Consider the following 24,675-nt stretch of genomic DNA (forward strand, 5'->3'; position numbering starts at 1 on the left):
GTGAATTACAGTGCCCCTGAGCTCCTTTCTTCAACTCGCTTTCTTTTGAGCTGGCCGCAACACCGCAGGATGGCTTCAGGCCCTAATCTGGTTCCGGCACGGCACGCTGAGCCTTTGGTTAATTCCTCTTCCTGGTGGGAAATGAGAGTTAAATTTGCCCGTCCAGACACCTCCAGCTAGTCTCTCATTGGTTCTCGCTATTCCTGTTCATCTTCCGCAGAAATTGCAAACTGGGCCAAACAGGAGGTTAAAGGGACTGACTCTCCAAGTCGGGAGGGTGTTAGTAAAGCGTCTGGAATGTTGCACCCGAGTACCAGGGTACGAAAACTGAGACATATTTGAACACATCTCCCGATCACATGGTTGATCATACTCTACCTTCCACATGCATGTTTTAGCTGAAGGAAGAATACCTTAAACCTGGGTAGTTGAAACCCGTGGAATGGGTACCATGCAATATGACTTCAAAGGGTCTTCATTTGCTCACCGAACCTCTCCAATCCTATCACTGCTGCGTTTATGCCCCTGTACACATGCTTGATTCTCTTTCAGAGACATAGCAATCCATAGGTTTTAAGATACTTACTAGTCAGGTACATTCTTAGGCATTTAATATGCGGTGTTGAGTCCATTTCGTTGAGCAAGAGGTAGCTCTTGTCTATTCCATATTTGGCTTAAGGAACTTTATCTGTGCTCATTTCAATCTCTGGTTTTATGCAGCACCCCAACTCACCTTTACCCTTAAGAAAACATAAGTTGGTTTTCTAAATTTGAGACCCTGTTCTGTTCTGTAATTCAGTTCCTGTGTAGCCAAGTTTACATTCCGTGTATTACTGATATCTTATGATGTTTCTTTTTCTGTGTGACTTATTTCAGTTAGAATCATCATACCTGAATCCACTCATTGTGCTGCTAAGGGCCTGATGACATAGATTTCATTGCTGAGTGATATTGCTTTGTAAGTAAATACCACAACTTCTTTATCCATTTTTCACTTTCTGCGATGTTGAACTTGTACTGTAAACGAGGTTCTTGTAAACAGAGGCGTCCCAATGTTTGGGGTGGCTGTGTCTTTTTGATTTTAATTTCCCTAAGCTATAGGACCATAAGTGGAAGTGCCCTAGGCTCTGTTGCTTTGTTTTTTAGATGTTTCAGGAAACACCATACACTTCTCCCGAGTGTCTGTTGGCAATTTACATCCCGCCCATCAGCATAACAAGGCTCCCAGTTCTCCATGGCCTGTCCTGCCTTTCTGGATTTTACACTTTTTTCAGATGGCCCTTTTGACCGGGGGGAAGTGAGACTTCATTGTAGTGCAGATTTCCTTTGCAAGCTTGCTTGGTTGGCCAAAAAGGGCGTATGCGTTTTTTCCTGAATATATTCAGGAAAAAACGCATACGCCCTTTTTGGCCAAGTGCATCATTGTGGACGTTCTGCCTCTTTTCCTATGCTTTCAATGCAATTCCAGTCTACCTCCTGAAATCGGTTTCCTGCAATTCTGCCCCGCTTTCAAGTCCTCTTGGCAGCCTTACTTCAGTATATTTTTGGACGATAGCTGTCATTTATAACTCTGCAGGTTTGTGAATTACAGTGCCCCTGAGCTCCTTTCTTCAACTCGCTTTCTTTTGAGCTGGCCGCAACACCGCAGGATGGCTTCAGGCCCTAATCTGGTTCCGGCACGGCACGCTGAGCCTTTGGTTAATTCCTCTTCCTGGTGGGAAATGAGAGTTAAATTTGCCCGTCCAGACACCTCCAGCTAGTCTCTCATTGGTTCTCACTATTCCTGTTCATCTTCCGCAGAAATTGCAAACTGGGCCAAACAGGAGGTTAAAGGGACTGACTCTCCAAGTCGGGAGGGTGTTAGTAAAGCGTCTGGAATGTTGCACCCGAGTACCAGGGTACGAAAACTGAGACATATTTGAACACGTCTCCCGATCACATGGTTGATCATACTCTAGGTTCCACATGCATGTTTTAGCTGAAGGAAGAATACCTTAAACCTGGGTAGTTGAAACCCGTGGAATGGGTACCATGCAGTATGACTTCAAAGGGTCTTCATTTGCTCACCGAACCTCTCCAATCCTATCACTGCTGCGTTTATGCCCCTGTACACATGCTTGATTCTCTTTCGGAGACATAGCAATCCATAGGTTTTAAGATACTTACTAGTCAGGTACATTCTTAGGCATTTAATATGCGGTGTTGAGTCCATTTCGTTGAGCAAGGAGTAGCTCTTGTCTATTCCATATTTGGCTTAAGGAACTTTATCTGTGCTCATTTCAATCTCTGGTTTTATGCAGCACCCCAACTCACCTTTACCCTTAAGCAAGCATAAGTTGGTTTTCTAAATTTGAGACCCTGTTCTGTTCTGTAATTCAGTTCCTGTGTAGCCAAGTTTACATTCCGTGTATTACTGATATCTTATGATGTTTCTTTTTCTGTGTGACTTATTTCAGTTAGAATCATCATACCTGAATCCACTCATTGTGCTGCTAAGGGCCTGATGACATAGATTTCATTGCTGAGTGATATTGCTTTGTAAGTAAATACCACAACTTCTTTATCCATTTTTCACTTTCTGCGATGTTGAACTTGTACTGTAAACGAGGTTCTTGTAAACAGAGGCGTCGCAAACTTTGGGGTGGCTGTGTCTTTTTGATTTTAATTTCCCTAAGCTATAGGACCATAAGTGGAAGTGCCCTAGGCTCTGTTGCTTTGTTTTTTAGATGTTTCAGGAAACACCATACACTTCTCCCGAGTGTCTGTTGGCAATTTACATCCCGCCCATCAGCATAACAAGGCTCCCAGTTCTCCATGACCTGTCCTGCCTTTCTGGATTTTACACTTTTTTCAGATGGCCCTTTTGACCGGGGGGAAGTGAGACTTCATTGTAGTGCAGATTTCCTTTGCAAGCTTGCTTGGTTGGCCAAAAAGGGCGTATGCGTTTTTTCCTGAATATATTCAGGAAAAAACGCATACGCCCTTTTTGGTCAAGTGCATCATTGTGGACGTTCTGCCTCTTTTCCTATGCTTTCAATGCAATTCCAGTCTACCTCCTGAAATCGGTTTCCTGCAATTCTGCCCCGCTTTCAAGTCCTCTTGGAAACCTTACTTCAGTATATTTTTGGACGATAGCTGTCATTTATAACTCTGCAGGTTTGTGAATTACAGTGCCCCTGAGCTCCTTTCTTCAACTCGCTTTCTTTTGAGCTGGCCGCAACACCGCAGGATGGCTTCAGGCCCTAATCTGGTTCCGGCACGGCACGCTGAGCCTTTGGTTAATTCCTCTTCCTGGTGGGAAATGAGAGTTAAATTTGCCCGTCCAGACACCTCCAGCTAGTCTCTCATTGGTTCTCGCTATTCCTGTTCATCTTCCGCAGAAATTGCAAACTGGGCCAAACAGGAGGTTAAAGGGACTGACTCTCCAAGTCGGGAGGGTGTTAGTAAAGCGTCTGGAATGTTGCACCCGAGTACCAGGGTACGAAAACTGAGACATATTTGAACACGTCTCCCGATCACATGGTTGATCATACTCTAGGTTCCACATGCATGTTTTAGCTGAAGGAAGAATACCTTAAACCTGGGTAGTTGAAACCCGTGGAATGGGTACCATGCAGTATGACTTCAAAGGGTCTTCATTTGCTCACCGAACCTCTCCAATCCTATCACTGCTGCGTTTATGCCCCTGTACACATGCTTGATTCTCTTTCGGAGACATAGCAATCCATAGGTTTTAAGATACTTACTAGTCAGGTACATTCTTAGGCATTTAATATGCGGTGTTGAGTCCATTTCGTTGAGCAAGGAGTAGCTCTTGTCTATTCCATATTTGGCTTAAGGAACTTTATCTGTGCTCATTTCAATCTCTGGTTTTATGCAGCACCCCAACTCACCTTTACCCTTAAGCAAGCATAAGTTGGTTTTCTAAATTTGAGACCCTGTTCTGTTCTGTAATTCAGTTCCTGTGTAGCCAAGTTTACATTCCGTGTATTACTGATATCTTATGATGTTTCTTTTTCTGTGTGACTTATTTCAGTTAGAATCATCATACCTGAATCCACTCATTGTGCTGCTAAGGGCCTGATGACATAGATTTCATTGCTGAGTGATATTGCTTTGTAAGTAAATACCACAACTTCTTTATCCATTTTTCACTTTCTGCGATGTTGAACTTGTACTGTAAACGAGGTTCTTGTAAACAGAGGCGTCCCAAACTTTGAGGTGGCTGTGTCTTTTTGATTTTAATTTCCCTAAGCTATAGGACCATAAGTGGAAGTGCCCTAGGCTCTGTTGCTTTGTTTTTTAGATGTTTCAGGAAACACCATACACTTCTCCCGAGTGTCTGTTGGCAATTTACATCCCGCCCATCAGCATAACAAGGCTCCCAGTTCTCCATGGCCTGTCCTGCCTTTCTGGATTTTACACTTTTTTCAGATGGCCCTTTTGACCGGGGGGAAGTGAGACTTCATTGTAGTGCAGATTTCCTTTGCAAGCTTGCTTGGTTGGCCAAAAAGGGCGTATGCGTTTTTTCCTGAATATATTCAGGAAAAAACGCATACGCCCTTTTTGGCCAAGTGCATCATTGTGGACGTTCTGCCTCTTTTCCTATGCTTTCAATGCAATTCCAGTCTACCTCCTGAAATCGGTTTCCTGCAATTCTGCCCCGCTTTCAAGTCCTCTTGGCAGCCTTACTTCAGTATATTTTTGGACGATAGCTGTCATTTATAACTCTGCAGGTTTGTGAATTACAGTGCCCCTGAGCTCCTTTCTTCAACTCGCTTTCTTTTGAGCTGGCCGCAACACCGCAGGATGGCTTCAGGCCCTAATCTGGTTCCGGCACGGCACGCTGAGCCTTTGGTTAATTCCTCTTCCTGGTGGGAAATGAGAGTTAAATTTGCCCGTCCAGACACCTCCAGCTAGTCTCTCATTGGTTCTCGCTATTCCTGTTCATCTTCCGCAGAAATTGCAAACTGGGCCAAACAGGAGGTTAAAGGGACTGACTCTCCAAGTCGGGAGGGTGTTAGTAAAGCGTCTGGAATGTTGCACCCGAGTACCAGGGTACGAAAACTGAGACATATTTGAACACGTCTCCCGATCACATGGTTGATCATACTCTAGGTTCCACATGCATGTTTTAGCTGAAGGAAGAATACCTTAAACCTGGGTAGTTGAAACCCGTGGAATCGGTACCATGCAGTATGACTTCAAAGGGTCTTCATTTGCTCACCGAACCTCTCCAATCCTATCACTGCTGCGTTTATGCCCCTGTACACATGCTTGATTCTCTTTCGGAGACATAGCAATCCATAGGTTTTAAGATACTTACTAGTCAGGTACATTCTTAGGCATTTAATATGCGGTGTTGAGTCCATTTCGTTGAGCAAGAGGTAGCTCTTGTCTATTCCATATTTGGCTTAAGGAACTTTATCTGTGCTCATTTCAATCTCTGGTTTTATGCAGCACCCCAACTCACCTTTACCCTTAAGAAAACATAAGTTGGTTTTCTAAATTTGAGACCCTGTTCTGTTCTGTAATTCAGTTCCTGTGTAGCCAAGTTTACATTCCGTGTATTACTGATATCTTATGATGTTTCTTTTTCTGTGTGACTTATTTCAGTTAGAATCATCATACCTGAATCCACTCATTGTGCTGCTAAGGGCCTGATGACATAGATTTCATTGCTGAGTGATATTGCTTTGTAAGTAAATACCACAACTTCTTTATCCATTTTTCACTTTCTGCAATGTTGAACTTGTACTGTAAACGAGGTTCTTGTAAACAGAGGCGTCCCAAACTTTGGGGTGGCTGTGTCTTTTTGATTTTCATTTCCCTAAGCTATAGGACCATAAGTGGAAGTGCCCTAGGCTCTGTTGCTTTGTTTTTTAGATGTTTCAGGAAACACCATACACTTCTCCCGAGTGTCTGTTGGCAATTTACATCCCGCCCATCAGCATAACAAGGCTCCCAGTTCTCCATGGCCTGTCCTGCCTTTCTGGATTTTACACTTTTTTCAGATGGCCCTTTTGACCGGGGGGAAGTGAGACTTCATTGTAGTGCAGATTTCCTTTGCAAGCTTGCTTGGTTGGCCAAAAAGGGCGTATGCGTTTTTTCCTGAATATATTCAGGAAAAAACGCATACGCCCTTTTTGGCCAAGTGCATCATTGTGGACGTTCTGCCTCTTTTCCTATGCTTTCAATGCAATTCCAGTCTACCTCCTGAAATCGGTTTCCTGCAATTCTGCCCCGCTTTCAAGTCCTCTTGGCAGCCTTACTTCAGTATATTTTTGGACGATAGCTGTCATTTATAACTCTGCAGGTTTGTGAATTACAGTGCCCCTGAGCTCCTTTCTTCAACTCGCTTTCTTTTGAGCTGGCCGCAAGACCGCAGGATGGCTTCAGGCCCTAATCTGGTTCCGGCACGGCACGCTGAGCCTTTGGTTAATTCCTCTTCCTGGTGGGAAATGAGAGTTAAATTTGCCCGTCCAGACACCTCCAGCTAGTCTCTCATTGGTTCTCGCTATTCCTGTTCATCTTCCGCAGAAATTGCAAACTGGGCCAAACAGGAGGTTAAAGGGACTGACTCTCCAAGTCGGGAGGGTGTTAGTAAAGCGTCTGGAATGTTGCACCCGAGTACCAGGGTACGAAAACTGAGACATATTTGAACACGTCTCCCGATCACATGGTTGATCATACTCTAGCTTCCACATGCATGTTTTACCTGAAGGAAGAATACCTTAAACCTGGGTAGTTGAAACCTGTGGAATGGGTACCATGCAATATGACTTCAAAGGGTCTTCATTTGCTCACCGAACCTCTCCAATCCTATCACTGCTGCGTTTATGCCCCTGTACACATGCTTGATTCTCTTTCAGAGACATAGCAATCCATAGGTTTTAAGATACTTACTAGTCAGGTACATTCTTAGGCATTTAATATGCGGTGTTGAGTCCATTTCGTTGAGCAAGAGGTAGCTCTTGTCTATTCCATATTTGGCTTAAGGAACTTTATCTGTGCTCATTTCAATCTCTGGTTTTATGCAGCACCCCAACTCACCTTTACCCTTAAGAAAACATAAGTTGGTTTTCTAAATTTGAGACCCTGTTCTGTTCTGTAATTCAGTTCCTGTGTAGCCAAGTTTACATTCCGTGTATTACTGATATCTTATGATGTTTCTTTTTCTGTGTGACTTATTTCAGTTAGAATCATCATACCTGAATCCACTCATTGTGCTGCTAAGGGCCTGATGACATAGATTTCATTGCTGAGTGATATTGCTTTGTAAGTAAATACCACAACTTCTTTATCCATTTTTCACTTTCTGCAATGTTGAACTTGTACTGTAAACGAGGTTCTTGTAAACAGAGGCGTCCCAAACTTTGGGGTGGCTGTGTCTTTTTGATTTTCATTTCCCTAAGCTATAGGACCATAAGTGGAAGTGCCCTAGGCTCTGTTGCTTTGTTTTTTAGATGTTTCAGGAAACACCATACACTTCTCCCGAGTGTCTGTTGGCAATTTACATCCCGCCCATCAGCATAACAAGGCTCCCAGTTCTCCATGGCCTGTCCTGCCTTTCTGGATTTTACACTTTTTTCAGATGGCCCTTTTGACCGGGGGGAAGTGAGACTTCATTGTAGTGCAGATTTCCTTTGTAAGCTTGCTTGGTTGGCCAAAAAGGGCGTATGCGTTTTTTCCTGAATATATTCAGGAAAAAACGCATACGCCCTTTTTGGCCAAGTGCATCATTGTGGACGTTCTGCCTCTTTTCCTATGCTTTCAATGCAATTCCAGTCTACCTCCTGAAATCGGTTTCCTGCAATTCTGCCCCGCTTTCAAGTCCTCTTGGCAGCCTTACTTCAGTATATTTTTGGACGATAGCTGTCATTTATAACTCTGCAGGTTTGTGAATTACAGTGCCCCTGAGCTCCTTTCTTCAACTCGCTTTCTTGTGAGCTGGCCGCAACACCGCAGGATGGCTTCAGGCCCTAATCTGGTTCCGGCACGGCACGCTGAGCCTTTGGTTAATTCCTCTTCCTGGTGGGAAATGAGAGTTAAATTTGCCCGTCCAGACACCTCCAGCTAGTCTCTCATTGGTTCTCGCTATTCCTGTTCATCTTCCGCAGAAATTGCAAACTGGGCCAAACAGGAGGTTAAAGGGACTGACTCTCCAAGTCGGGAGGGTGTTAGTAAAGCGTCTGGAATGTTGCACCCGAGTACCAGGGTACGAAAACTGAGACATATTTGAACACGTCTCCCGATCACATGGTTGATCATACTCTAGGTTCCACATGCATGTTTTAGCTGAAGGAAGAATACCTTAAACCTGGGTAGTTGAAACCCGTGGAATGGGTACCATGCAATATGACTTCAAAGGGTCTTCATTTGCTCACCGAACCTCTCCAATCCTATCACTGCTGCGTTTATGCCCCTGTACACATGCTTGATTCTCTTTCAGAGACATAGCAATCCATAGGTTTTAAGATACTTACTAGTCAGGTACATTCTTAGGCGTTTAATATGCGGTGTTGAGTCCATTTCGTTGAGCAAGGAGTAGCTCTTGTCTATTCCATATTTGGCTTAAGGAACTTTATCTGTGCTCATTTCAATCTCTGGTTTTATGCAGCACCCCAACTCACCTTTCCCCTTAAGCAAGCATAAGTTGGTTTTCTAAATTTGAGACCCTGTTCTGTTCTGTAATTCAGTTCCTGTGTAGCCAAGTTTACATTCCGTGTATTACTGATATCTTATGATGTTTCTTTTTCTGTGTGACTTATTTCAGTTAGAATCATCATACCTGAATCCACTCATTGTGCTGCTAAGGGCCTGATGACATAGATTTCATTGCTGAGTGATATTGCTTTGTAAGTAAATACCACAACTTCTTTATCCATTTTTCACTTTCTGCGATGTTGAACTTGTACTGTAAACAAGGTTCTTGTAAACAGAGGCGTCCCAAACTTTGGGGTGGCTGTGTCTTTTTGATTTTAATTTCCCTAAGCTATAGGACCATAAGTGGAAGTGCCCTAGGCTCTGTTGCTTTGTTTTTTAGATGTTTCAGGAAACACCATACACTTCTCCCGAGTGTCTGTTGGCAATTTACATCCCGCCCATCAGCATAACAAGGCTCCCAGTTCTCCATGGCCTGTCCTGTCTTTCTGGATTTTACACTTTTTTCAGATGGCCCTTTTGACCGGGGGGAAGTGAGACTTCATTGTAGTGCAGATTTCCTCTGCAAGCTTGCTTGGTTGGCCAAAAAGGGCGTATGCGTTTTTTCCTGAATATATTCAGGAAAAAACGCATACGCCCTTTTTGGCCAAGTGCATCATTGTGGACGTTCTGCCTCTTTTCCTATGCTTTCAATGCAATTCCAGTCTACCTCCTGAAATCGGTTTCCTGCAATTCTGCCCCGCTTTCAAGTCCTCTTGGCAGCCTTACTTCAGTATATTTTTGGACGATAGCTGTCATTTATAACTCTGCAGGTTTGTGAATTACAGTGCCCCTGAGCTCCTTTCTTCAACTCGCTTTCTTGTGAGCTGGCCGCAACACCGCAGGATGGCTTCAGGCCCTAATCTGGTTCCGGCACGGCACGCTGAGCCTTTGGTTAATTCCTCTTCCTGGTGGGAAATGAGAGTTAAATTTGCCCGTCCAGACACCTCCAGCTAGTCTCTCATTGGTTCTCGCTATTCCTGTTCATCTTCCGCAGAAATTGCAAACTGGGCCAAACAGGAGGTTAAAGGGACTGACTCTCCAAGTCAGGAGGGTGTTAGTAAAGCGTCTGGAATGTTGCACCCGAGTACCAGGGTACGAAAACTGAGTCATATTTGAACACGTCTCCCGATCACATGGTTGATCATACTCTGTGTTCCACATGCATGTTTTAGCTGAAGGAAGAATACCTTAAACCTGGGTAGTTGAAACCCGTGGAATGGGTACCATGCAGTATGACTTCAAAGGGTCTTCATTTGCTCACCGAACCTCTCCAATCCTATCACTGCTGCGTTTATGCCCCTGTACACATGCTTGATTCTCTTTCAGAGACATAGCAATCCATAGGTTTTAAGATACTTACTAGTCAGGTACATTCTTAGGCGTTTAATATGCGGTGTTGAGTCCATTTCGTTGAGCAAGGAGTAGCTCTTGTCTATTCCATATTTGGCTTAAGGAACTTTATCTGTGCTCATTTCAATCTCTGGTTTTATGCAGCACCCCAACTCACCTTTACCCTTAAGCAAGCATAAGTTGGTTTTCTAAATTTGAGACCCTGTTCTGTTCTGTAATTCAGTTCCTGTGTAGCCAAGTTTACATTCCATGTATTACTGATATCTTATGATGTTTCTTTTTCTGTGTGACTTATTTCAGTTAGAATCATCATACCTGAATCCACTCATTGTGCTGCTAAGGGCCTGATGACATAGATTTCATTGCTGAGTGATATTGCTTTGTAAGTAAATACCACAACTTCTTTATCCATTTTTCACTTTCTGCGATGTTGAACTTGTACTGTAAACGAGGTTCTTGTAAACAGAGGCGTCCCAAACTTTGAGGTGGCTGTGTCTTTTTGATTTTAATTTCCCTAAGCTATAGGACCATAAGTGGAAGTGTCCTAGGCTCTGTTGCTTTGTTTTTTAGATGTTTCAGGAAACACCATACACTTCTCCCGAGTGTCTGTTGGCAATTTACATCCCGCCCATCAGCATAACAAGGCTCCCAGTTCTCCATGGCCTGTCCTGCCTTTCTGGATTTTACACTTTTTTCAGATGGCCCTTTTGACCGGGGGGAAGTGAGACTTCATTGTAGTGCAGATTTCCTTTGCAAGCTTGCTTGGTTGGCCAAAAAGGGCGTATGCGTTTTTTCCTGAATATATTCAGGAAAAAACGCATACGCCCTTTTTGGCCAAGTGCATCATTGTGGACGTTCTGCCTCTTTTCCTATGCTTTCAATGCAATTCCAGTCTACCTCCTGAAATCGGTTTCCTGCAATTCTGCCCCGCTTTCAAGTCCTCTTGGCAGCCTTACTTCAGTATATTTTTGGACGATAGCTGTCATTTATAACTCTGCAGGTTTGTGAATTACAGTGCCCCTGAGCTCCTTTCTTCAACTCGCTTTCTTTTGAGCTGGCCGCAACACCGCAGGATGGCTTCAGGCCCTAATCTGGTTCCGGCACGGCACGCTGAGCCTTTGGTTAATTCCTCTTCCTGGTGGGAAATGAGAGTTAAATTTGCCCGTCCAGACACCTCCAGCTAGTCTCTCATTGGTTCTCGCTATTCCTGTTCATCTTCCGCAGAAATTGCAAACTGGGCCAAACAGGAGGTTAAAGGGACTGACTCTCCAAGTCGGGAGGGTGTTAGTAAAGCGTCTGGAATGTTGCACCCGAGTACCAGGGTACGAAAACTGAGACATATTTGAACACATCTCCCGATCACATGGTTGATCATACTCTAGGTTCCACATGCATGTTTTAGCTGAAGGAAGAATACCTTAAACCTGGGTAGTTGAAACCCGTGGAATGGGTACCATGCAATATGACTTCAAAGGGTCTTCATTTGCTCACCGAACCTCTCCAATCCTATCACTGCTGCGTTTATGCCCCTGTACACATGCTTGATTCTCTTTCAGAGACATAGCAATCCATAGGTTTTAAGATACTTACTAGTCAGGTACATTCTTAGGCATTTAATATGCGGTGTTGAGTCCATTTCGTTGAGCAAGAGGTAGCTCTTGTCTATTCCATATTTGGCTTAAGGAACTTTATCTGTGCTCATTTCAATCTCTGGTTTTATGCAGCACCCCAACTCACCTTTACCCTTAAGAAAACATAAGTTGGTTTTCTAAATTTGAGACCCTGTTCTGTTCTGTAATTCAGTTCCTGTGTAGCCAAGTTTACATTCCGTGTATTACTGATATCTTATGATGTTTCTTTTTCTGTGTGACTTATTTCAGTTAGAATCATCATACCTGAATCCACTCATTGTGCTGCTAAGGGCCTGATGACATAGATTTCATTGCTGAGTGATATTGCTTTGTAAGTAAATACCACAACTTCTTTATCCATTTTTCACTTTCTGCGATGTTGAACTTGTACTGTAAACGAGGTTCTTGTAAGCAGAGGCGTCCCAAACTTTGGGGTGGCTGTGTCTTTTTGATTTTAATTTCCCTAAGCTATAGGACCATAAGTGGAAGTGCCCTAGGCTCTGTTGCTTTGTTTTTTAGATGTTTCAGGAAACACCATACACTTCTCCCGAGTGTCTGTTGGCAATTTACATCCCGCCCATCAGCATAACAAGGCTCCCAGTTCTCCATGGCCTGTCCTGCCTTTCTGGATTTTACACTTTTTTCAGATGGCCCTTTTGACCGGGGGGAAGTGAGACTTCATTGTAGTGCAGATTTCCTTTGCAAGCTTGCTTGGTTGGCCAAAAAGGGCGTATGCGTTTTTTCCTGAATATATTCAGGAAAAAACGCATACGCCCTTTTTGGCCAAGTGCATCATTGTGGACGTTCTGCCTCTTTTCCTATGCTTTCAATGCAATTCCAGTCTACCTCCTGAAATCGGTTTCCTGCAATTCTGCCCCGCTTTCAAGTCCTCTTGGCAGCCTTACTTCAGTATATTTTTGGACGATAGCTGTCATTTATAACTCTGCAGGTTTGTGAATTACAGTGCCCCTGAGCTCCTTTCTTCAACTCGCTTTCTTGTGAGCTGGCCGCAACACCGCAGGATGGCTTCAGGCCCTAATCTGGTTCCGGCACGGCACGCTGAGCCTTTGGTTAATTCCTCTTCCTGGTGGGAAATGAGAGTTAAATTTGCCCGTCCAGACACCTCCAGCTAGTCTCTCATTGGTTCTCGCTATTCCTGTTCATCTTCCGCAGAAATTGCAAACTGGGCCAAACAGGAGGTTAAAGGGACTGACTCTCCAAGTCGGGAGGGTGTTAGTAAAGCGTCTGGAATGTTGCACCCGAGTACCAGGGTACGAAAACTGAGACATATTTGAACACGTCTCCCGATCACATGGTTGATCATACTCTAGGTTCCACATGCATGTTTTAGCTGAAGGAAGAATACCTTAAACCTGGGTAGTTGAAACCCGTGGAATGGGTACCATGCAATATGACTTCAAAGGGTCTTCATTTGCTCACCGAACCTCTCCAATCCTATCACTGCTGCGTTTATGCCCCTGTACACATGCTTGATTCTCTTTCAGAGACATAGCAATCCATAGGTTTTAAGATACTTACTAGTCAGGTACATTCTTAGGCGTTTAATATGCGGTGTTGAGTCCATTTCATTGAGCAAGGAGTAGCTCTTGTCTATTCCATATTTGGCTTAAGGAACTTTATCTGTGCTCATTTCAATCTCTGGTTTTATGCAGCACCCCAACTCACCTTTCCCCTTAAGCAAGCATAAGTTGGTTTTCTAAATTTGAGACCCTGTTCTGTTCTGTAATTCAGTTCCTGTGTAGCCAAGTTTACATTCCGTGTATTACTGATATCTTATGATGTTTCTTTTTCTGTGTGACTTATTTCAGTTAGAATCATCATACCTGAATCCACTCATTGTGCGGCTAAGGGCCTGATGACATAGATTTCATTGCTGAGTGATATTGCTTTGTAAGTAAATACCACAACTTCTTTATCCATTTTTCACTTTCTGCGATGTTGAACTTGTACTGTAAACGAGGTTCTTGTAAACAGAGGCGTCCCAAACTTTGGGGTGGCTGTGTCTTTTTGATTTTAATTTCCCTAAGCTATAGGACCATAAGTGGAAGTGCCCTAGGCTCTGTTGCTTTGTTTTTTAGATGTTTCAGGAAACACCATACACTTCTCCCGAGTGTCTGTTGGCAATTTACATCCCGCCCATCAGCATAACAAGGCTCCCAGTTCTCCATGGCCTGTCCTGCCTTTCTGGATTTTACACTTTTTTCAGATGGCCCTTTTGACCGGGGGGAAGTGAGACTTCATTGTAGTGCAGATTTCCTCTGCAAGCTTGCTTGGTTGGCCAAAAAGGGCGTATGCGTTTTTTCCTGAATATATTCAGGAAAAAACGCATACGCCCTTTTTGGCCAAGTGCATCATTGTGGACGTTCTGCCTCTTTTCCTATGCTTTCAATGCAATTCCAGTCTACCTCCTGAAATCGGTTTCCTGCAATTCTGCCCCGCTTTCAAGTCCTCTTGGCAGCCTTACTTCAGTATATTTTTGGACGATAGCTGTCATTTATAACTCTGCAGGTTTGTGAATTACAGTGCCCCTGAGCTCCTTTCTTCAACTCGCTTTCTTTTGAGCTGGCCGCAACACCGCAGGATGGCTTCAGGCCCTAATCTGGTTCCGGCACGGCACGCTGAGCCTTTGGTTAATTCCTCTTCCTGGTGGGAAATGAGAGTTAAATTTGCCCGTCCAGACACCTCCAGCTAGTCTCTCATTGGTTCTCGCTATTCCTGTTCATCTTCCGCAGAAATTGCAAACTGGGCCAAACAGGAGGTTAAAGGGACTGACTCTCCAAGTCGGGAGGGTGTTAGTAAAGCGTCTGGAATGTTGCACCCGAGTACCAGGGTACGAAAACTGAGACATATTTGAACACGTCTCCCGATCACATGGTTGATCATACTCTAGGTTCCACATGCATGTTTTAGCTGAAGGAAGAATACCTTAAACCTGGGTAGTTGAAACCCGTGGAATGGGTACCATGCAATATGACTTCAAAGGGTCTTCATTTGCTCACCGAACCTCTCCAATCCTATCACTGCTGCGTTTATGCCCCTGTACACATGCTTGATTCTCTTTCGGAGACATAGCAATCCATAGGTTTTAAGATACTTACTAGTCAGGTACATTCTTAGGCGTTTAATATGCGGTGTTGAGTCCATTTCGTTGGGCAAGGAGTAGCTCTTGTCTATTCCATATTTGGCTTAAGGAACTTTATCTGTGTTCATTTCAATCTCTGGTTTTATGCAGCACCCCAACTCACCTTTACCCTTAAGCAAGCATAAGTTGGTTTTCTAAATTTGAGACCCTGTTCTGTTCTGTAATTCAGTTCCTGTGTAGCCAAGTTTACATTCCGTGTATTACTGATATCTTATGATGTTTCTTTTTCTGTGTGACTTATTTCAGTTAGAATCATCATACCTGAATCCACTCATTGTGCTGCTAAGGGCCTGATGACATAGATTTCATTGCTGAGTGATATTGCTTTGTAAGTAAATACCACACCTTCTTTATCCATTTTTCACTTTCTGCGATGTTGAACTTGTACTGTAAACAAGGTTCTTGTAAACAGAGGCGTCCCAAACTTTGGGGTGGCTGTGTCTTTTTGATTTTAATTTCCCTAAGCTATAGGACCATAAGTGGAAGTGCCCTAGGCTCTGTTGCTTTGTTTTTTAGATGTTTCAGGAAACACCATACACTTCTCCCGAGTGTCTGTTGGCAATTTACATCCCGCCCATCAGCATAACAAGGCTCCCAGTTCTCCATGGCCTGTCCTGTCTTTCTGGATTTTACACTTTTTTCAGATGGCCCTTTTGACCGGGGGGAAGTGAGACTTCATTGTAGTGCAGATTTCCTTTGCAAGCTTGCTTGGTTGGCCAAAAAGGGCGTATGCGTTTTTTCCTGAATATATTCAGGAAAAAACGCATACGCCCTTTTTGGCCAAGTGCATCATTGTGGACGTTCTGCCTCTTTTCCTATGCTTTCAATGCAATTCCAGTCTACCTCCTGAAATCGGTTTCCTGCAATTCTGCCCCGCTTTCAAGTCCTCTTGGCAGCCTTACTTCAGTATATTTTTGGACGATAGCTGTCATTTATAACTCTGCAGGTTTGTGAATTACAGTGCCCCTGAGCTCCTTTCTTCAACTCGCTTTCTTTTGAGCTGGCCGCAACACCGCAGGATGGCTTCAGGCCCTAATCTGGTTCCGGCACGGCACGCTGAGCCTTTGGTTAATTCCTCTTCCTGGTGGGAAATGAGAGTTAAATTTGCCCGTCCAGACACCTCCAGCTAGTCTCTCATTGGTTCTCGCTATTCCTGTTCATCTTCCGCAGAAATTGCAAACTGGGCCAAACAGGAGGTTAAAGGGACTGACTCTCCAAGTCGGGAGGGTGTTAGTAAAGCGTCTGGAATGTTGCACCCGAGTACCAGGGTACGAAAACTGAGACATATTTGAACACGTCTCCCGATCACATGGTTGATCATACTCTAGGTTCCACATGCATGTTTTAGCTGAAGGAAGAATACCTTAAACCTGGGTAGTTGAAATCCGTGGAATGGGTACCATGCAATATGACTTCAAAGGGTTTTCATTTGCTCACCGAACCTCTCCAATCCTATCACTGCTGCATTTATGCCCCTGTACACATGCTTGATTCTCTTTCGGAGACATAGCAATCCATAGGTTTTAAGATACTTACTAGTCAGGTACATTCTTAGGCGTTTAATATGCGGTGTTGAGTCCATTTCCTTGAGCAAGGAGTAGCTCTTGTCTATTCCATATTTGGCTTAAGGAACTTTATCTGTGCTCATTTCAATCTCTGGTTTTATGCAGCACCCCAACTCACCTTTACCCTTAAGCAAGCATAAGTTGGTTTTCTAAATTTGAGACCCTGTTCTGTTCTGTAATTCAGTTCCTGTGTAGCCAAGTTTACATTCCGTGTATTACTGATATCTTATGATGTTTCTTTTTCTGTGTGACTTATTTCAGTTAGAATCATCATACCTGAATCCACTCATTGTGCTGCTAAGGGCCTGATGACATAGATTTCATTGCTGAGTGATATTGCTTTGTAAGTAAATACCACAACTTCTTTATCCATTTTTCACTTTCTGCGATGTTGAACTTGTACTGTAAACGAGGTTCTTGTAAACAGAGGCGTCCCAAACTTTGGGGTGGCTGTGTCTTTTTGATTTTAATTTCCCTAAGCTATAGGACCATAAGTGGAAGTGCCCTAGGCTCTGTTGCTTTGTTTTTTAGATGTTTCAGGAAACACCATACACTTCTCCCGAGTGTCTGTTGGCAATTTACATCCCGCCCATCAGCATAACAAGGCTCCCAGTTCTCCATGGCCTGTCCTGCCTTTCTGGATTTTACACTTTTTTCAGATGGCCCTTTTGACCGGGGGGAAGTGAGACTTCATTGTAGTGCAGATTTCCTCTGCAAGCTTGCTTGGTTGGCCAAAAAGGGCGTATGGGTTTTTCCTGAATATATTCAGGAAAAAACGCATACGCCCTTTTTGGCCAAGTGCATCATTGTGGACGTTCTGCCTCTTTTCCTATGCTTTCAATGCAATTCCAGTCTACCTCCTGAAATCGGTTTCCTGCAATTCTGCCCCGCTTTCAAGTCCTCTTGGCAGCCTTACTTCAGTATATTTTTGGACGATAGCTGTCATTTATAACTCTGCAGGTTTGTGAATTACAGTGCCCCTGAGCTCCTTTCTTCAACTCGCTTTCTTTTGAGCTGGCCGCAACACCGCAGGATGGCTTCAGGCCCTAATCTGGTTCCGGCACGGCACGCTGAGCCTTTGGTTAATTCCTCTTCCTGGTGGGAAATGAGAGTTAAATTTGCCCGTCCAGACACCTCCAGCTAGTCTCTCATTGGTTCTCGCTATTCCTGTTCATCTTCCGCAGAAATTGCAAACTGGGCCAAACAGGAGGTTAAAGGGACTGACTCTCCAAGTCGGGAGGGTGTTAGTAAAGCGTCTGGAATGTTGCACCCGAGTACCAGGGTACGAAAACTGAGACATATTTGAACACGTCTCCCGATCACATGGTTGATCATACTCTAGGTTCCACATGCATGTTTTAGCTGAAGGAAGAATACCTTAAACCTGGGTAGTTGAAACCCGTGGAATGGGTACCATGCAATATGACTTCAAAGGGTCTTCATTTGCTCACCGAACCTCTCCAATCCTATCACTGCTGCGTTTATGCCCCTGTACACATGCTTGATTCTCTTTCGGAGACATAGCAATCCATAGGTTTTAAGATACTTACTAGTCAGGTACATTCTTAGGCGTTTAATATGCGGTGTTGAGTCCATTTCGTTGGGCAAGGAGTAGCTCTTGTCTATTCCATATTTGGCTTAAGGAACTTTATCTGTGTTCATTTCAATCTCTGGTTTTATGCAGCACCCCAACTCACCTTTACCCTTAAGCAAGCATAAGTTGGTTTTCTAAATTTGAGACCCTGTTCTGTTCTGTAATTCAGTTCCTGTGTAGCCAAGTTTACATTCCGTGTATTACTGATATCTTATGATGTTTCTTTTTCTGTGTGACTTATTTCAGTTAGAATCATCATACCTGAATCCACTCATTGTGCTGCTAAGGGCCTGATGACATAGATTTCATTGCTGAGTGATATTGCTTTGTAAGTAAATACCACACCTTCTTTATCCATTTTTCACTTTCTGCGATGTTGAACTTGTACTGTAAACAAGGTTCTTGTAAACAGAGGCGTCCCAAACTTTGGGGTGGCTGTGTCTTTTTGATTTTAATTTCCCTAAGCTATAGGACCATAAGTGGAAGTGCCCTAGGCTCTGTTGCTTTGTTTTTTAGATGTTTCAGGAAACACCATACACTTCTCCCGAGTGTCTGTTGGCAATTTACATCCCGCCCATCAGCATAACAAGGCTCCCAGTTCTCCATGGCCTGTCCTGTCTTTCTGGATTTTACACTTTTTTCAGATGGCCCTTTTGACCGGGGGGAAGTGAGACTTCATTGTAGTGCAGATTTCCTTTGCAAGCTTGCTTGGTTGGCCAAAAAGGGCGTATGCGTTTTTTCCTGAATATATTCAGGAAAAAACGCATACGCCCTTTTTGGCCAAGTGCATCATTGTGGACGTTCTGCCTCTTTTCCTATGCTTTCAATGCAATTCCAGTCTACCTCCTGAAATCGGTTTCCTGCAATTCTGCCCCGCTTTCAAGTCCTCTTGGCAGCCTTACTTCAGTATATTTTTGGACGATAGCTGTCATTTATAACTCTGCAGGTTTGTGAATTACAGTGCCCCTGAGCTCCTTTCTTCAACTCGCTTTCTTTTGAGCTGGCCGCAACACCGCAGGATGGCTTCAGGCCCTAATCTGGTTCCGGCACGGCACGCTGAGCCTTTGGTTAATTCCTCTTCCTGGTGGGAAATGAGAGTTAAATTTGCCCGTCCAGACACCTCCAGCTAGTCTCTCATTGGTTCTCGCTATTCCTGTTCATCTTCCGCAGAAATTGCAAACTGGGCCAAACAGGAGGTTAAAGGGACTGACTCTCCAAGTCGGGAGGGTGTTAGTAAAGCGTCTGGAATGTTGCACCCGAGTACCAGGGTACGAAAACTGAGACATATTTGAACACGTCTCCCGATCACATGGTTGATCATACTCTAGGTTCCACATGCATGTTTTAGCTGAAGGAAGAATACCTTAAACCTGGGTAGTTGAAATCCGTGGAATGGGTACCATGCAATATGACTTCAAAGGGTTTTCATTTGCTCACCGAACCTCTCCAATCCTATCACTGCTGCATTTATGCCCCTGTACACATGCTTGATTCTCTTTCGGAGACATAGCAATCCATAGGTTTTAAGATACTTACTAGTCAGGTACATTCTTAGGCGTTTAATATGCGGTGTTGAGTCCATTTCCTTGAGCAAGGAGTAGCTCTTGTCTATTCCATATTTGGCTTAAGGAACTTTATCTGTGCTCATTTCAATCTCTGGTTTTATGCAGCACCCCAACTCACCTTTACCCTTAAGCAAGCATAAGTTGGTTTTCTAAATTTGAGACCCTGTTCTGTTCTGTAATTCAGTTCCTGTGTAGCCAAGTTTACATTCCGTGTATTACTGATATCTTATGATGTTTCTTTTTCTGTGTGACTTATTTCAGTTAGAATCATCATACCTGAATCCACTCATTGTGCTGCTAAGGGCCTGATGACATAGATTTCATTGCTGAGTGATATTGCTTTGTAAGTAAATACCACAACTTCTTTATCCATTTTTCACTTTCTGCGATGTTGAACTTGTACTGTAAACGAGGTTCTTGTAAACAGAGGCGTCCCAAACTTTGGGGTGGCTGTGTCTTTTTGATTTTAATTTCCCTAAGCTATAGGACCATAAGTGGAAGTGCCCTAGGCTCTGTTGCTTTGTTTTTTAGATGTTTCAGGAAACACCATACACTTCTCCCGAGTGTCTGTTGGCAATTTACATCCCGCCCATCAGCATAACAAGGCTCCCAGTTCTCCATGGCCTGTCCTGCCTTTCTGGATTTTACACTTTTTTCAGATGGCCCTTTTGACCGGGGGGAAGTGAGACTTCATTGTAGTGCAGATTTCCTCTGCAAGCTTGCTTGGTTGGCCAAAAAGGGCGTATGGGTTTTTCCTGAATATATTCAGGAAAAAACGCATACGCCCTTTTTGGCCAAGTGCATCATTGTGGACGTTCTGCCTCTTTTCCTATGCTTTCAATGCAATTCCAGTCTACCTCCTGAAATCGGTTTCCTGCAATTCTGCCCCGCTTTCAAGTCCTCTTGGCAGCCTTACTTCAGTATATTTTTGGACGATAGCTGTCATTTATAACTCTGCAGGTTTGTGAATTACAGTGCCCCTGAGCTCCTTTCTTCAACTCGCTTTCTTTTGAGCTGGCCGCAACACCGCAGGATGGCTTCAGGCCCTAATCTGGTTCCGGCACGGCACGCTGAGCCTTTGGTTAATTCCTCTTCCTGGTGGGAAATGAGAGTTAAATTTGCCCGTCCAGACACCTCCAGCTAGTCTCTCATTGGTTCTCGCTATTCCTGTTCATCTTCCGCAGAAATTGCAAACTGGGCCAAACAGGAGGTTAAAGGGACTGACTCTCCAAGTCGGGAGGGTGTTAGTAAAGCGTCTGGAATGTTGCACCCGAGTACCAGGGTACGAAAACTGAGACATATTTGAACACGTCTCCCGATCACATGGTTGATCATACTCTAGGTTCCACATGCATGTTTTAGCTGAAGGAAGAATACCTTAAACCTGGGTAGTTGAAACCCGTGGAATGGGTACCATGCAATATGACTTCAAAGGGTCTTCATTTGCTCACCGAACCTCTCCAATCCTATCACTGCTGCGTTTATGCCCCTGTACACATGCTTGATTCTCTTTCGGAGACATAGCAATCCATAGGTTTTAAGATACTTACTAGTCAGGTACATTCTTAGGCATTTAATATGCGGTGTTGAGTCCATTTCGTTGAGCAAGGAGTAGCTCTTGTCTATTCCATATTTGGCTTAAGGAACTTTATCTGTGTTCATTTCAATCTCTGGTTTTATGCAGCACCCCAACTCACCTTTACCCTTAAGCAAGCATAAGTTGGTTTTCTAAATTTGAGACCCTGTTCTGTTCTGTAATTCAGTTCCTGTGTAGCCAAGTTTACATTCCGTGTATTACTGATATCTTATGATGTTTCTTTTTCTGTGTGACTTATTTCAGTTAGAATCATCATACCTGAATCCACTCATTGTGCTGCTAAGGGCCTGATGACATAGATTTCATTGCTGAGTGATATTGCTTTGTAAGTAAATACCACAACTTCTTTATCCATTTTTCACTTTCTGCGATGTTGAACTTGTACTGTAAACGAGGTTCTTGTAAACAGAGGCGTCCCAAACTTTGAGGTGGCTGTGTCTTTTTGATTTTAATTTCCCTAAGCTATAGGACCATAAGTGGAAGTGCCCTAGGCTCTGTTGCTTTGTTTTTTAGATGTTTCAGGAAACACCATACACTTCTCCCGAGTGTCTGTTGGCAATTTACATCCCGCCCATCAGCATAACAAGGCTCCCAGTTCTCCATGGCCTGTCCTGCCTTTCTGGATTTTACACTTTTTTCAGATGGCCCTTTTGACCGGGGGGAAGTGAGACTTCATTGTAGTGCAGATTTCCTTTGCAAGCTTGCTTGGTTGGCCAAAAAGGGCGTATGCGTTTTTTCCTGAATATATTCAGGAAAAAACGCATACGCCCTTTTTGGCCAAGTGCATCATTGTGGACGTTCTGCCTCTTTTCCTATGCTTTCAATGCAATTCCAGTCTACCTCCTGAAATCGGTTTCCTGCAATTCTGCCCCGCTTTCAAGTCCTCTTGGCAGCCTTACTTCAGTATATTTTTGGACGATAGCTGTCATTTATAACTCTGCAGGTTTGTGAATTACAGTGCCCCTGAGCTCCTTTCTTCAACTCGCTTTCTTTTGAGCTGGCCGCAACACCGCAGGATGGCTTCAGGCCCTAATCTGGTTCCGGCACGGCACGCTGAGCCTTTGGTTAATTCCTCTTCCTGGTGGGAAATGAGAGTTAAATTTGCCCGTCCAGACACCTCCAGCTAGTCTCTCATTGGTTCTCGCTATTCCTGTTCATCTTCCGCAGAAATTGCAAACTGGGCCAAACAGGAGGTTAAAGGGACTGACTCTCCAAGTCGGGAGGGTGTTAGTAAAGCGTCTGGAATGTTGCACCCGAGTACCAGGGTACGAAAACTGAGACATATTTGAACACGTCTCCCGATCACATGGTTGATCATACTCTAGGTTCCACATGCATGTTTTAGCTGAAGGAACAATACCTTAAACCTGGGTAGTTGAAACCCGTGGAATGGGTACCATGCAATATGACTTCAAAGGGTCTTCATTTGCTCACCGAACCTCTCCAATCCTATCACTGCTGCGTTTATGCCCCTGTACACATGCTTGATTCTCTTTCGGAGACATAGCAATCCATAGGTTTTAAGATACTTACTAGTCAGGTACATTCTTAGGCATTTAATATGCGGTGTTGAGTCCATTTCGTTGAGCAAGAGGTAGCTCTTGTCTATTCCATATTTGGCTTAAGGAACTTTATCTGTGCTCATTTCAATCTCTGGTTTTATGCAGCACCCCAACTCACCTTTACCCTTAAGAAAGCATAAGTTGGTTTTCTAAATTTGAGACCCTGTTCTGTTCTGTAATTCAGTTCCTGTGTAGCCAAGTTTACATTCCGTGTATTACTGATATCTTATGATGTTTCTTTTTCTGTGTGACTTATTTCAGTTAGAATCATCATACCTGAATCCACTCATTGTGCTGCTAAGGGCCTGATGACATAGATTTCATTGCTGAGTGATATTGCTTTGTAAGTAAATACCACAACTTCTTTATCCATTTTTCACTTTCTGCGATGTTGAACTTGTACTGTAAACAAGGTTCTTGTAAACAGAGGCGTCCCAAACTTTGGGGTGGCTGTGTCTTTTTGATTTTAATTTCCCTAAGCTATAGGACCATAAGTGGAAGTGCCCTAGGCTCTGTTGCTTTGTTTTTTAGATGTTTCAGGAAACACCATACACTTCTCCCGAGTGTCTGTTGGCAATTTACATCCCGCCCATCAGCATAACAAGGCTCCCAGTTCTCCATGACCTGTCCTGCCTTTCTGGATTTTACACTTTTTTCAGATGGCCCTTTTGACCGGGGGGAAGTGAGACTTCATTGTAGTGCAGATTTCCTTTGCAAGCTTGCTTGGTTGGCCAAAAAGGGCGTATGCGTTTTTTCCTGAATATATTCAGGAAAAAACGCATACGCCCTTTTTGGTCAAGTGCATCATTGTGGACGTTCTGCCTCTTTTCCTATGCTTTCAATGCAATTCCAGTCTACCTCCTGAAATCGGTTTCCTGCAATTCTGCCCCGCTTTCAAGTCCTCTTGGAAACCTTACTTCAGTATATTTTTGGACGATAGCTGTCATTTATAACTCTGCAGGTTTGTGAATTACAGTGCCCCTGAGCTCCTTTCTTCAACTCGCTTTCTTGTGAGCTGGCTGCAACACCGCAGGATGGCTTCAGGCCCTAATCTGGTTCCGGCACGGCACGCTGAGCCTTTGGTTAATTCCTCTTCCTGGTGGGAAATGAGAGTTAAATTTGCCCGTCCAGACACCTCCAGCTAGTCTCTCATTGGTTCTCGCTATTCCTGTTCATCTTCCACAGAAATTGCAAACTGGGCCAAACAGGAGGTTAAAGGGACTGACTCTCCAAGTCAGGATGGTGTTAGTAAAGCGTCTGGAATGTTGCACCCGAGTACCAGGGTACGAAAACTGAGTCATATTTGAACACGTCTCCCGATCACATGGTTGATCATACTCTAGGTTCCACATGCATGTTTTAGCTGAAGGAACAATACCTTAAACCTGGGTAGTTGAAACCCGTGGAATGGGTACCATGCAATATGACTTCAAAGGGTCTTCATTTGCTCACCGAACCTCTCCAATCCTATCACTGCTGCGTTTATGCCCCTGTACACATGCTTGATTCTCTTTCGGAGACATAGCAATCCATAGGTTTTAAGATACTTACTAGTCAGGTACATTCTTAGGCATTTAATATGCGGTGTTGAGTCCATTTCGTTGAGCAAGAGGTAGCTCTTGTCTATTCCATATTTGGCTTAAGGAACTTTATCTGTGCTCATTTCAATCTCTGGTTTTATGCAGCACCCCAACTCACCTTTACCCTTAAGAAACCATAAGTTGGTTTTCTAAATTTGAGACCCTGTTCTGTTCTGTAATTCAGTTCCTGTGTAGCCAAGTTTACATTCCGTGTATTACTGATATCTTATGATGTTTCTTTTTCTGTGTGACTTATTTCAGTTAGAATCATCATACCTGAATCCACTCATTGTGCTGCTAAGGGCCTGATGACATAGATTTCATTGCTGAGTGATATTGCTTTGTAAGTAAATACCACAACT

This window comes from Pseudorca crassidens, chromosome 3 (genome assembly GCF_039906515.1).
Source record: "Pseudorca crassidens isolate mPseCra1 chromosome 3, mPseCra1.hap1, whole genome shotgun sequence".
In the NCBI taxonomy this organism is placed as follows: Eukaryota; Metazoa; Chordata; class Mammalia; order Artiodactyla; family Delphinidae; genus Pseudorca; species Pseudorca crassidens.